Consider the following 13663-nt stretch of genomic DNA (forward strand, 5'->3'; position numbering starts at 1 on the left):
GTTACACTTGGCGACACCCAGTCCAGGATCGAATTTCGTTGAGAGTCTTTTGAACAACAGTCAGATATCTGCTCTTGTTTGCTTAACTATAATTAGGATTTGGCGCTACGCTTTTACTAATTTTGTGACTCTCTTTCCACAGATCAACGACAATTCGTTTTCTCTGTTGTATTTGTGTGTTGCTTTTGCATTTGTGATTATTTGTTTTGTGAAAAATTGTGACTATTGTAAAAATGCCGCGAAAGACTGTGAATAGTGTATCGCGAAGTATTATGAATGAAATTACCGACTTAAACAACGTGACCGATAGTAATTGTGATACGCAGCGTAATGATGACAATCCTGCGTTCACTAACAATCAGTGTATTCCAAACACTAATGATGACTTTTACCCTGATAATGAACAAACGAACTCAATTGTCTCGTCTGTTAATTGGACGACAATTGATGACGCAGAACGCTCTATTGTAATGAGCGCTGCCGAGCTTAACACACCCGATTTGGAAAATTCAAATAACGTACAGACAAATGTTTCTAATAAGAATGGACAGTGTACCGAAAATACGACGGATTCATTTAATTCCGAAATAGTGACTGACAATGTACGTTCGAGTGACAGATCTTTTTGTAAGTTACAGAATGACCAAATGGTCACACAAAACGCGACAATTGCAAATACGCCGTCAAATAGTACAGAGAATGAAGCAGATAATGTTACATTGGGTCAAATTATGGCAATATTGCTACAAAATAGTAAAAGACTAGAAAATAATGACAAAAAACAAGACAAACTTAGTGAACAGGTCAGACAACAGAGTGAAGATTTTAAACAACTTAGGGAACAGAACAAACAAGATAATGAAAATCTCAAACAACACTTAAATGAAAAATTAGACGACAATTCCAGACAGCTTAGTGAACAAATTAGAGCGGTTGCCGCGCAATGTCATGACACTAAGGAACAGTTGCGCGTGGAAATTGAGGCTTGTTCTCAAAAAAATAGCGAAGAAATTAAGTCTGTTGCGCAAGAATTAAGGGAAATGCAGACAGCCGCAACAGAAACACTCAGAGACGAAATTAGCGGAGTCGCTAAACAATGCTCTGAAAAAGCTACACAATTAAGGGACGAGTTTAAAGCAATGACGGTAGAACTTTCGCGCACAATGGACGCAAAGATAGACGCGAAATTCGAACAGCAGAAGACTCAGATTAACGAGCGCTTTAATCAGCACATACAGAACAGTGATACGCGTTTCCGCAGATTTATTCAGGATCAAAACAAAGTAAAACGACAAGTCATGGAAACAATCACTGCACAAAGACAAGAGGACAAACGTAAAATATTCGCGAAAGCGAAGACGTATGTAGACAATAATATTACTACAGTGTCCGACAAAATTAATATCATAGAACAATTGAACGCGGAATTACGGGATGAAATTTCTGACCTTAAATCAAAAACAGATACACACACAGTAAATATTCAAACAGTGACAGATAGATTCGAACAATTAGATCTAACACAGAATTGTGATGTTATCAAAGCTGATGTTAAAAAACTGAGCGAAACTACGCGCAAGTTGCAAAAACAGATTAATGCGTCCGATTCTAAAACCGATGATCAGGTTAAAATACTGACTGAAAAATGTGATGAATTGGCCAGTCGTATTGATGTTATCGAAAATGCTAATGACAATAAATCAGACGATACTGCACCGGTTTCATTTATCCAAACACCTGAATTTCAAAATTTACAGCAGACAATTAATGAGATCGATTCATCTAACAACACGTTACGTAGGAAGTTATCAAATTTACAACAAGAAGTAACAGAGATGAAAAACATTTCAGTTAATAACATACCACAACAGACGCCACTGTATGAACATGTGTCAGACTCACGCAGCGCGTATAATTTGGGTAATCTGCAGAGAGTACGGGACTTAGATTCCGAACAACCACAGTTCAATAGATACTCTTACGATCCTGAGCCTGTTGCATCACACAGAGATGATAATTTCGATTACAAACATTTTCTGTCAGTAAGAAAGTTCAAAATATTTAAAAACGATAGAACGCAGATTCACCCACTGGATTGGATTCAACAGTTTAGTTTTGCTCTTCCACCGACTTGGCCTGTAACACATAAACTTGAATTTATTTGCAGTTTTTTGGAAGGCGAACCGGCAACTCGTATGAGACCGATCGCGAGACAGTGTTACTCGGTAGAGGAATTTCAGAATGCTTTTCTGTCAGCGTACTGGTCGAAGACGACACAGCGCGGAATTAAAGATCAACTAATTAGTTTGCCAAACTATGAAAACTCAAATTTTTCCAGTGTAACGCAATTTTTTGAGCACATGGTACAACAAAACCAGTACCTAAGCGAACCGTACAGTGAATCCGCACTTATACAACTATGCATCTCTAAATTACCACGGTCATTACGAGTGTCACTTCTAACGGGCCAGCAAAAAGAAAACATTTCAGCATTCAGAGATCTTTTACAGCTCTTGGAAGTACAGCAATCTGATTATTCTTTTGTAAACAAAAACTTTTTGAGTAGCAACCAAGGTCAACAACAGTACTGCAATTATGATCAGGGACGTAATTCCAATCGGAAAGATAACAGACGTTTTAGGAACGACAACTACCAAAACTTTAATAACAGGCAAAATTCTAATTATCAATACCGTCAAAATTTTCAGCAACAGGAACAACACTTTAGTAACAATAGAGGTGTTTCACAACAACAACATCAAAACCAGCCGGTTAACATACCTAACCAACAATGGAATACACAAGGTCAACCAGGCTTTAATGTTTCGCCGCGTGGACGTATAGCCCCTGGTCCAACAAATAGTAACGTACGTCAGCAAGGAAACAACTACGTACAAAGAAGACAGTATTTCAATTCCTATCGTAATGCACCGTATAGGAATGACTATTACGACAGACGTAAAAATAATGAGGACAATTTTCAGCGAACATCTAACAACAGTCGGTCATACCAACAGCAAAATCATACGCAAGAACATATTCTCATGAATGAACCCGACAGTAGGTACCATCCAGAGCGTAACACGCCTGGAAGAAGTAATAGGACAGTTCAAATAGTCGAAATGCCACAGAATCCTCCTAATAATAATAACACGTCAGATAGAATCTGACTAAATACTGCACAGGACGCATCTTCTAATAACACAAGCACTACCTTAGACACGCAGAATGTTGTTCACGAAAATGTAATTACTTTTGACGACATCAGAGACACTCTTTTACAGGAAAGACCAGTTATTCAGAAAACCATTTCACATCCTGTTATCGAAATTAAAATTGGTTCATCGAAATTTTCAGCAGTAATCGATTCCGGATCACCTATATCAGTAATTAATGAGGAGACTTTCAACGAGTGCAACAAAGAGAATACTTATCCGACGTTACCTTTAGGCAAAACAAAAGTGAAAGGAGCAGTATCGAGTAAAGGTGTAGACGTTAAATTACAGACGCATTTATCGTTTTGTATTGAAGGTCATACTTTTCACTCTAATTTTTGGATTGTGCCTTTATTGACAACAGACGTTATTTTAGGTACGAATTTTCTGGTACAACACGACGCAGTTATTGATTTTCAGAATTCTTATTTAATGTTAAAGGATGAAAATGTACAACTTGCTTTAGAATTTCAGCACTCATCATCTGCGGAAGAACAAACAATCAACCGCACAGAGGTCATTTCCGCAACACGTGACATAGACTGTAATCCCACATTGATAACGGATACGTACGTACACAACTATAATACTCCAGACGAAATGGACTACGACGTAATACAAATGATTTCCGATAAAGTTAGACAAAGCAGTGCAACTACAGACGACGAACGAACGCAATTACACAAAATTCTCTTACAGCAAGCTCCAGTTTTTGACAACATTCCTGGTACTATGTCCGGCTTTATGTATGAATTTCGAGTCAAACCGCACGACACATTTAAAGCTAAGCATTATCCTATTCCGTATATTCATAGAGAACAAGTTAAAAAAGAATTGCAGGATATGCTTGATCAGGGAATTATTGAACCAGCAGTTAGTCCGTACATAAACCCGCTACATATTGTTAAGAAAAAAGATGGCTCACTTCGCCTTGTACTTGATTCACGTCACATTAATGACATTATTATTAATGAAACAGATCGACCACAGACACTAGAGGAACTTTTACAGAAATTTCACGGTACAGCTATTTATTCTACACTAGATTTGAAATCGGGATTTTGGCAAATTCAACTTCATCCGAACTGCAGAAAATATACAGCTTTTCTTTGTTTCGGCGACTGTTATCAATTTTGCAAACTACCGTTCGGCTTAACTATTTCTTCTGCAGCTCTTATTCGCGGTTTGAACACTATACTTCCGACAGAGCTTAAAGACAGAATCACGACGTATGTAGACGACATTCTTATCGCAGAAGCTAACTGGTCCGAACACAATCTGATTCTTGAACAACTGTTACAAACTTTTCATGCACAAGGACTCACAGTTAATCTTAGTAAATCGCACTTTGACAAAACTTCCATAAAATTTCTTGGACACGTAATTTCAGCAGAAGGCATTGCACCTGATCCGGAAAAACTTCAGGCTCTACGTGACATTACTGTTCCTACAACAAAAAAGCAATTACGCAGTTTTTTGGGCTTAATTAACTTTTTTCGCAAATTTATTCATCATTCTGCTTTAGACACGCCTAGACTATGCCAATTAACAGGTAAAAACAGTATTTGGTCTTGGGATAAGCAAGCACACTCTGAATTCATGAACCTGAAACATGCTTTGTTGAATGCACCACTATTATCGCACCCAGATCTTACTAGAAATTTTTCCATTGCCACTGACAGTTCCAACACCGCTTTAGGCGTACACATTTTCCAGGAAATTGAAGAAGACGGTTCTATAGTAATTAAAAACATCGCATTTGCAAGTCGCATTTTGTCACTTGCTGAACGAAATTATTCCGTTACAGAACTGGAAACATTATGTGTTGTATGGGCTTTTACGAGATTTCGGCACTTTCTTTATGGCAGACATACCACCGTTTACACAGACCATAGAGCTATACAATTTTTGCTTTCAGCTAAATTTACTCACGACAGATTAAGCAGATGGAAACTTTATTTACAAGAATTTAATTTTACAATAGTTCACATTCCCGGCACACAAAATGTTATAGCAGACGCACTATCGCGTTCTCTCGGCAACAATCAGCAAGACGTAGCAACCAACTTCTGCAAAACAAATTTCAGTGTCATGTACATTCAGCAAGTTGCTTTTGAAAATTTTATTTCATCGTCATTACAGGACATAGCACAAGAACAAAATAAAGACAATGTGTGGAAAGAAATTAAACACCTTTGGCAAGATAGAAAAAATGTTACGATTAGAAACCATTACAATGTACGCAATGACATTCTGTTTCACCGCTCTCATCCTGACAGCAACAATTGGTTAGTATGCATTCCTGACGAACTGGTCAACAAATTAATTTGGTACACTCATTTAAGCTACGCACATTACGGAGCACGAAAATGTTTTCTTATACTGAGACAGAACTGTTATTTTACTAACATGGAAAAACGTATACGACGAGTTTTAGCGTCTTGTAAAATTTGCCAGAAAGCTAAATCAGACACCACTTCACATATTCCTCCTTTATATCCCATTATACCTGTTAAATTAAGACATATGGCCGCAGTAGATATTTTTGGTCCGATTCCGAGAACTAACAGAGGTTTTTGCTACATTTTTGTCGCTGTTGAGCTTACTTCAAAATTTGTTACTTTCACTCCATTACGCAAAGCTACTGCTAAAACTGTTTCGAAAGCATTTGTAAAACATTTTCTATTTCATGTAGGGCATGTAATGAAAGTAATTTCTGATAATGGATCACAATTTCGATGTGGCGTATGGACACGTATGTTACGAGCCAGAAACATTTCTCCGATCTATATATCCAAGTACCACGCTTCTTCGAACCCCTGTGAAAGATTAATGAAAGAAATTGGTAAGCTGTGCCGAATATACTGCCACAAAAGACATATTGATTGGGATACATACATACTCTCATTCCAAGATGTAATTAATTCCATACCAAATGAATCCACTATGCTATCTCCGTCTGTGATACTGAAAAATGCTGAACCACCTAACAAAATTAAAGAATTAATAACATTTCCTACATCTCGTCGATTACGACACCACGAAATAATTAACATTGCGCTGAACAACATCAAACGTGCCGCAGAGCGCCGGAGAAGACAGCAAAAACAGGTTTGTACACGCCGAGACTTTCACGTTGGACAGAAGATATTAGTACGTACACACCATTTATCCAGCAAATTAAAAGGTAAGTGCAGTAAATTTGAACTTCTATACGCAGGTCCATATCGGATTCGCAGCATTCCTCACCCCAATGTTGTACACGTCGAAACTTTGAGAACCAGAAAATCGAAAGGCAATCACCATATCTCAAACATTAAACCGTTTATTGAATGAAGACACTTTATGATTCAACACACTATGATGCCATTTACTAATGCAATTACTTCACCTGACTAATTACTGATGATTATCGTATTTTTTCTTGGCAAGTGCCCGGCAAGGTAAGGTTAGCAGGTCGCTTTTCTTGTCGTTACACATCAGACCGTGCACATTTTCCAGATTTTGGTGTATATGATTGTATTCCAGTTTTGTTTGTATGCACTGTGAAATAGTTAAGATATAACACACACCAGTTGACTTTGACATTTTTTTTGCCTTATGACATCTCAACATCGTGACTGTTTCACATTTTTTTTTGCTGCTGCATTGTATTATTCTGTGTACATTTTGGCTTTGAACACTGTCAATGTCTTTGACATATTACGTTTTCTGTCATGTTATGCTGTATGCTTAATTGTGTCACCATAAACCAGTCATTATTTAGTGGGTATATGATTTAAATGCAAGACATTAATCTTTGTTCATCAATTTCAGAAAGAAATGATGAGTATAAGAAATAAATTCAACAGAAATGGGAATTTCACCTACGAAATAAACGATAGAAGATGCAATAACTTTATGAGGAAGAGTAAATGGATCAGGATTAACAAGCATTAACAAGAATATACTATACTCATCGTAGAATAGCAGTCTTAACTAATTTTTTCTTTCAGAATACAAGGTGATTGATGCAGGCTGTCAGAGAGAACTACACATCTTAGTTTTAGTGATGACATATGCTAGAGATAAGGAATAGTTGTATAATGAGTAAGGAAGTTATTTTTTGCAGATGATAATGAATACTGATGAATAATGATGAAGGAAATGGTATTATGAATAATGAAGTTTTTCTTTACAGGTGATGATAATAGTGAAGTTATGATGATATGGATAATGAAGTTTTCTTTACAGATGAGGATAATGTTGAAGTTATGTATTTATGTTATGTAGTTATTTAAGTATTTGTTGCAGTTTGTTTTGACAGCAGGTGTTATATTGCATAGTAGGATGACAGAAAGTTTTGGAAAGGACAGCTATGGAGCACATTTTATACACATTTCACTACCTGTTAATTCGAAGTTCACTACTTTTCAGCATAGTGTGCGTTTCTTCTTTCAGGTCAATAATCCGTTTTTGTATTTTTTCCAGGAGAAGCTTTTCATGATACTTACTAAACCTGTTAGTTATTATACCTGTTCTAGTACTTGCATTTTTATTTTTTACCCATTTGTGTTTATCACTTATAAATGTGATCACATATACTGCCTTGTTACATAATCTTGCTACAGCTGACTCATGACGAATGACGTTACCTATCCTCATTTGCAGCAATAGGTCAAAAGCAAATAGTGTTATGCCTCACCAATTAATTATCGATCCCAACGCAATGCATTGCTAACAAAAAAAAAAAAAATGTATTACCAATCCCAAGTAGTGATACCAGTTTGAGAAAATTCTGAATAATACTGATTAGCTCTGAATAGTATGTCACTTGAGTAATGACCTCTTAATGAGAAAGTATATATTTAAAATAATGCTTTGTCACTAGCTAATAATTGCCACTGTTTATTGTAATGGGACTACTTATAATGCCCATGATTATTAAGACTATGACTGTAATTAACTGATTTTTAATAATGACTTCGTAATAATCTGAATAATACTGAATGATGATTCTATTCAATACTTGCTGGCCACTGAGTGCCAATAATTAATGTCACTTGAAGAATTGTTATTAATTATGCCATTAATTAGCCCTTTTTTTCCCATGTTGAGTTTTCATGTTTTGGTTAATGGCCAATGAGTGCCAATAATTTGTATCACTCAATGTATTATGTTAATGCTAGGCCAATAATTGACTCTCCTTTTCAATTAAGGCTTCTGATGAACATTATTCTGTCTTACTAAATATACTTTGTAACTGGCCAAGGACCGCCACTGTTTATTGTAATACGATTACCCATGATGCCAGCTAGTGATTCTTAATAGATTGTAATGACACATAATTAATTAACTATGGTACTGTTTAATAATGCTTTGTAATTAACTATGGTACTGTTTAATAATGCTTTGTAATTAATTAAGGCTAATAATCCTTACTATATTCGAATGACAAATGATTAATTAATTAACTGTAATTAGACAAATGATTAGTTAACGACAGATGATTAATTAACTGTAATTAGACAAATGATTAATTAACGACAAATGATTAATTAATGACAAATGATTAATCAACTGTAATTAGGAAAAGGCTAATGATTATTATTGGAATGACAAATGATTAATTAACTGTAATTAGGAGAAGGTTAATGATTCTTAATTATATTCTGTAACTGAAAAGAATGCGATTATTTCATAATACTTTGTAACCAGGAAAAGAAGGCTACTGATCCTATGTAAAACAATTAATGAACATTTTTCTGTAATACTACATACTTGGTACAGAAATGTTCAATAACTGGGCTATGAATGCCACAAACTGCTAATTAAGTCTGTAATTGTCAATATTATGTGACTTGATGTCCTTCACCTCATAAGCTAACTACCCTGAATTACTGCAATGTCCATTTGTCCTGTTTATCCTAGTGATCATGGAGCACTATATTTGGTTTTTGCACTAATTCTACGTTGGTGTGCCTTGTAAGAGCGTGGTGTTGACACGACATGCTGTCCACCACCGTGAGCAATGAAGACGTTATTATGGTCCCACTGTTTGGTGTACCTAATGTACTGCCAAAATGAAAACATGGAACATTACTACGACAGTTCAGTGTCTTTGCTACACTGATAAATTCTGATGGGAAAAGATCTTCAAGTTGTGTCACTTGGTGTTGTACTTCTGTGGAAAGATATGGACTTTCAGAGCAGCTGTGTGCAATCTAAAGTGCTACAACCATGATGCAATCCTTCCCTTTCCTATCCTGATTCTTGTCACATAAAGAAAATCATTTTTTTTGGTAACATCATTTATGTTCATAGGTTATACATTTTTTCGATTTGTTGAACTCCAGTGCGAGTACACTTATGGCACTGGTCGACCTGATTTTTTTTGCCATTATGTTTATTTGTTGTGAAAATGCTAAAGACATTTCTTCAGTGCGTGTGCACTTTGGACATGATTTTTTTGCTATTATGTTTATTTATTACCAAAATGCTAAAGACATTTTTTTTTATTTGTTCTGAAGTACAGTATATGTGCACTTTTGTCTTTTATATTGTATATACATTTTTTATTTTCTGAACTACAGTGCATGAGCACTTCTGTTAGGTGTTAATATGTTTTTTACTGAACTTCAGTGCCTGTGCATTTTTCTCATTTTTCAATATGATTTGTATAACTTTTATGATTTCCTGATATGTTCATTAAGTACACTCATGTCACTTGTCAACATAATATTTTTTGCCAGTCTGTTTATTTGTTCTGAATATGCTAAAGAATTTTTTTTTAGTGGCTGTGCACTTTATCTGTCAAATAATTTGTATATACATTTTTCTGATTTGCTACTATGTTTTGTACTCACATTTTGTCTTTGTCTGATATATTTTGTACTTAGTGCGTGTGCACAACATTTAAATATTCTGTAAGTTGTAGGATTTTGTTAATTAAAGAAAAATTTTGCCGCGATTGCCAAGTCCAAATGACTCACCATCGCTGCCAAATTTTTGCCCCCCCAGTGGAGGGTTATGAAACACGTATGCAACGCAGCAGCGATGGCGAGGCATTGTAGCATCTGTGACCAGAGAGTTTGCGCTTGACCGCGCGAGTGTTGCGAGCGGTTCTCACTCTATCAGTCAGTCGTTGCGAGTCGGTCAGTAGTCGTTGCGAGTCTGTAGCTCTGTCTAGTTGAGAGCAGTACTCTAGTAGTAGTCGTGCAGTGCAGTACGCCAATAGTCGTCATGGAGAGCGGTCGGCAACACTGGTCAAGATGATGAATAAGGTATACTGTTAATTAATATAATTATTAGATAATGAAAAATTTTATTTATTGTAACTATTCTCCAACAAGTCCCCAATAATAATTTTTATTCCAAAAGCATTTTTTCAAAAAAAAAGTTAATTTTTATTGAACTAAAGATTTCGTTGCACTTCCCATTTCACTCCATTTCTTTTGAAGAAAAATTTCACTAAAATCACAAAAAAAAGGAATATTATCATTTGCAATGCAGTTCCTCCAAGCGGTGCGCAACAACAAGAGCAGAAATGTGACATCCATTTATTCTGAGGTAAGACTTTAACTCTGATTGTTTTACACAGGGCCAAAGACCGATATTTCGGTTTAATTGTATTTTCTTGTCACTGAACGGACTTTAAATTTTGTGAAGAATTTATCATTTCTATTAAGTATTGTCATGTTTATTTCCCTATAAAATTACGGTGGGGAGGTTACAAGCTGCCGTATCTCACCCACTAGCAAGACCGTCTTATCGGCCTGGTCGCGCTGCACAGCTTATTGGCAGTTTATGTTCCCGTTTCTTCCGCAAGCACTCACAAACATTTAGCAACAGTAAACCATTGCTCGAGAGGGAAGTCTGAATGTGATAGGTCTTGTACTGCATTTCTCTGTCCTCTTATCCCTCTATACTGCATTGAGAACTGGGCCGTACGTCAAAAGGTTAACTGCCGTTTTAGCAGCACAGTTTGTAACACCATAGCTCTAATACTCTACTGATTTAATTTGCCTTTTCTTTTATTTAATTTTACGTCGTTGAGCTTCTGTAAATATGTTTGATTGAATAGATAACACAAAATTGTATACTCCTTTCTTTGTAAAAACTTCGATGTCTTGATTTGATTCTATGTAATGTAGTGTATCTGTCATTTAAATTCTTTATCCCAATTGGAGGGAGACTAAACTTACTGTATGTATTTGGAATTTATTTAAGTAATTTTGTGTAGAACTACCAATATATGCAAATGTTCTGTTTTATTTAAAATGTTTCTTTGCTGTTATGTAAACTGCTGACCTTCACATAGTGTTCTTAGTCGTTTTGTATGTAAGAGGTGTTGTGGTTCCCCTCGGGAACGGAACTGTGTAGCGCGCGCAAAGTGTCGTTGGCATAGGTAGAAAAGGTGGAATTGAGAGTCAGTCGGAGATGAGCTACCAAACTGTCAATTGCTCATGTAAATGCTGCATATTGTGCTGGTGCCGAGAGAGAGGCTTTCTTTGCCACTTTCCAATGCCTCGGATGGATGGATAAAGAACTGGAGCTATTCTGGAATTGATGTCTATCATCGCCACCAAGAAATGACAGATTCCGGCAGTTTTACCTGCAAATACACCTACCAACATGCAATTGCCACCACATTGTGCAGTCACTGTTAATGGAGCACTATAGTAATGTACAATGAAGGATCAGCTCATCGGATGTTTTGTGTACTCAAATACAAGGTAAATTTTAACTGAACTTTTGTACCTACCGTGATTTATCCTCAGTCACATATCCACTTATGGTTGCTCCCACGCTATAGTGCTTACCGAGTGTCTCTTGTTGAAAGAACATTAAAGCCAAGTGTTTTACCTAATTAATGCCTCTTGAACATAGTAAAAAGAAAGTTAAAGTTAATGTGGCAAGAGAGTGAACTAAAGTAAATGATGCTTACTGAAAATAATTTTTCCAGTAAAACTGCTTATTAATATGTTGTTTGCCAATTCAAAATTAAAAGTTCTTATAACTGCGGATGGTAAAGTTTCGCTTAGTAAATGATCACATTGCTGCTTGTTGCAGATCGCAAAAGGTGAGTCAGTTTCTTATAGATATGTCAAGTTGTGTTTTACTGCAGTAAGGGTTGAGAACTAATACCTTGTTTCTTTAGCGTATTGAAAGTGTGCTTAGTATGCTCTGTTACAGTGGTCAAGATTAAGGGCCCCCCACAACTGAAAGTAGTTCAAATGCACAAAGTTACTTAATTACAGAAAATTTCAGTAACTCTTGCTATTCAAGTCAAATTCTGTACAATATTGGGTTCCTCTTGTGTATTAAAAGTGCGTATTAATGTTTTAACCAGGATCCATAGTTTGCCTATTGTGCTCATACTACATAACGATTAATAGAAAGACATCTATGAAAACAGTAACTTCTTTATTCAAAAGACAATGAAAAGTAATCTGTTAGTGGATTCCATTTAACTTTCACTCTAAAAAGAACAGTATTTTGTTGAGAGAGACTTGACCTGTGACCAGTTCATAATTTTGCAGTGAACTACATTTATAATTTTATGTCAACTAAGAAAGTGTTTGAAAAATAATACGTAACCTATGTCCAATTTATGATTCTGCAGTAAATATTAATAGTAATGCTATAAAACTTATTTGAATTAGCCCTGAAAGTAGTAGTATGTTCCGCTATTTGTTTTATTCATGCAAATAGTTTGTGCTGCTCTAGCTGTTAGTTCCAACCTTAACGTTGACATATGCAGGTGTTAGAGTTCATTGCACTCGCGTGTGGTAAAGAATAGGTTGTGTTGTCCGTTAAAGTTGCTCATACTTCAATTCTTGAACAAGAATGTCAATCCTTCCAGAATGAGATTTTCACTCTGCAGCGGAGTGTGCGCTGATATGAAACTTCCTGGCACATTAAAACTGTGTGCCCGGCCGAGACTCGAACTCGGGACCTTTGCCTTTCGCGGGCAAGTGCTCTACCATGTGAGCTACCGAAGCACGACTCACGACCCGTCCTCACAGCTTTACTTCTGCCAGTATCTCGTCTCCTACCTTCCAAACTTTACAGAAGAGCTTCTGCAGGAGAGCTTCTGTAAAGTTTGGAAGGTAGGAGACGAGATACTGGCAATGTCAATCCTTGCCTAATTAGGCTGGCGACCGTTTTCCTTGTTCTTTGAACGGTGTAGATAGGTAAAATATTGTTTGTACTTTTCAGATATTTACGTAATTCTGACTTTCATTTCCGATAAGCCACCTCCGTTAGGTACAACACGGTCAACATAGCAAAATTCCTCTCAAAGGGTAACACTGCTCTGTTGCTTTATACCATAATTACTCTAACAAAATAGTTCCATTTTACAAACTGCCTCCAGCTTTGAGGTTACGGTAGAGCAGTAGCGGACGGTAGTGTTATAAGTGGCTTTTCCGAGACAGGACTATTTGTTCTGTTGGGGCATAGTACGC

Source organism: Schistocerca serialis, chromosome 9 (genome assembly GCF_023864345.2).
Source record: "Schistocerca serialis cubense isolate TAMUIC-IGC-003099 chromosome 9, iqSchSeri2.2, whole genome shotgun sequence".
Taxonomy (NCBI): domain Eukaryota; kingdom Metazoa; phylum Arthropoda; class Insecta; order Orthoptera; family Acrididae; genus Schistocerca; species Schistocerca serialis.